This window comes from Lotus japonicus, chromosome 5 (genome assembly GCF_012489685.1).
Source record: "Lotus japonicus ecotype B-129 chromosome 5, LjGifu_v1.2".
Taxonomy (NCBI): domain Eukaryota; kingdom Viridiplantae; phylum Streptophyta; class Magnoliopsida; order Fabales; family Fabaceae; genus Lotus; species Lotus japonicus.
The window spans coordinates 3,638,179-3,640,218 of record NC_080045.1 but is presented as its reverse complement, the minus strand read 5'-3'; positions in this window follow the sequence as shown (position 1 = coordinate 3,640,218).

The following is a 2,040-nucleotide window of genomic DNA, read 5'->3' as shown; positions in this document are numbered from 1 at the left end:
TACCAAACAAGCCCCTAGGATAGTCTAACACTAGCTCCATGTTGTATCTTATGGGCCTTCTGGTCCAATTCAAGGAAATATGAAAACAAAGACATGCCTAACAAAGCATAATTTTCTCTGAAGGTTTCACCTTCGGGTGCTGAGAGGATACTAAAAGTTCTAGATGATCTTAGTCAATCGATTCAAAGACATGCCTATGAGAGTCTACTATACATAAAGTATAGAGTCCAATTGCCCATAAGTGGATGGAGTTTGCTTGTAAGATTCTATAGAGAAAGAATCAGAGATTTGTGTTTGGAAGTTGGCGGATGTTAAAGAGAATTGAGATCCTCTAGCATTAGTTTGTGTCAATTAGTTCACTTTAAAATTACATTTATATGAGTAATGTGCTCATCATTTCATATTTTCCTAATGTGGATTTGCAGTTCTTAAGTTTGGTGTCATTTTACATGATATGTATCCGAATAACCGATTATTTGCATGGTTTTCAAATTAGACACTTGGTTTAATCCTGCCTAGGCTGCGAAAAATTCTGGCTCCGCCACTACTAAAACATATTATATTCTTCTTTGTGTTTCTTGTGAGACTCTATTAGATCAAAATTAAGAGCCTCATATTAGACTATGTTCACTTTCAATTTATGTTTTCTCAAATCCCCAATCTTTTGATTTGGTATTATTGTATTAGAAATTGTAGTTTTATTTTTTTGGTATAGTGAAGTTGAGTCTGTTTTTAATTTTAGGAATGTCATAGACAACTATGACTTGTATATTTTCTGATTTATAAACATATTAAAGTTGCTTTTAATTATATTTTTACCGATGTGATAATTTGAAAAATTTGAACCCCTGACCCCGGGTCCTAGATCCGCCACTGGTGCTAACCTCTAGTTCGAGGTTGAAATGAAGGTATGGTGGTTCTCACAAAGAGGTAAATAGTGATTTTGCAGCATTTATTACAATTGCATGGTGACAACAAGGGATCGATGGAGGGTGTTTTGGTTGAAACTTTGAGGTTTTAGTCATGGGGTATAGTTTCTGGCTTGGTGGATGATGGTGGGGGGAAGGGGGAGAGGCAGCGCTGTGGGAGAAGGAGGTGGGTGGGGGAGAAGGCGGTGGGTATGAGAAATAAGAGTGTCATACTTGATGAGTAATAGTAGATAGGGGAAAACTTAAGTACAGTACCATATATCCATATATGTTGTTACTACTGTTCTCCAATGAAAATTGGACAAGTGGTTTAATTTATACCGAGCCATTAACACTCCGTTAATGTTGATTTCTCATTTTCTCTGTAAAAAAAACTTGTATTCTTTTTCGTCTGCTCAGCCCCACCGCCAACGCCCCTTCCTTCTGCACCCATTTTCTCAGTCATTGCCTATTCCGTCATCCATCGTGCTCTCTCCCGGTTCTGTCGATTCAGTATCTCTCTTCATCTTCGTCTGCTTCCATAAATTTTATTTTTGATATGTTCGAATCTGGTTTTAATCTCTTATCTCAATTTCTGTACAATCAACTCTGTCGATTGCTCTAGCAGATCAGCCACCTACCTGGCCACATCAATGTTGGAGATTTGGAATTTAATTTGTACCAAGTTCTGTGACACTAAATTGCAACTCCACCAGTTGTCGTTGTTACCTTGTACCAAGTCTAGGTATTATGTGACACTAAATTACCAAGTTCTGGAACATGACTTTTCTTTCCCTTTTCTCTTAATTACTGTGACTTTGGACCATGCCTTTGAATGATTTGATGTAATATCCTGCAACAATTTCACCAACATTTGATTTTCCCTCAACCTATACGCTCTGCTAGATTCGATTTTGGAATCAATGAGATTTGGGATCATTGGATCTAATCGCAGTGATTTAATTTGAGTTTTAATTGATGAGATATGTTCTTGTACCTTTTTTTCTTTTGCAAAAATGAAGGTCTGAACGAAAGTGATATAAGAGAGAGAAAGAAAGATGTAGCAGTTACTAAAAAGAAGCAGAGAAGTTAGAGAGGTCACAAAGAAAGTGAAGTCGACGTGAGAGTTAAC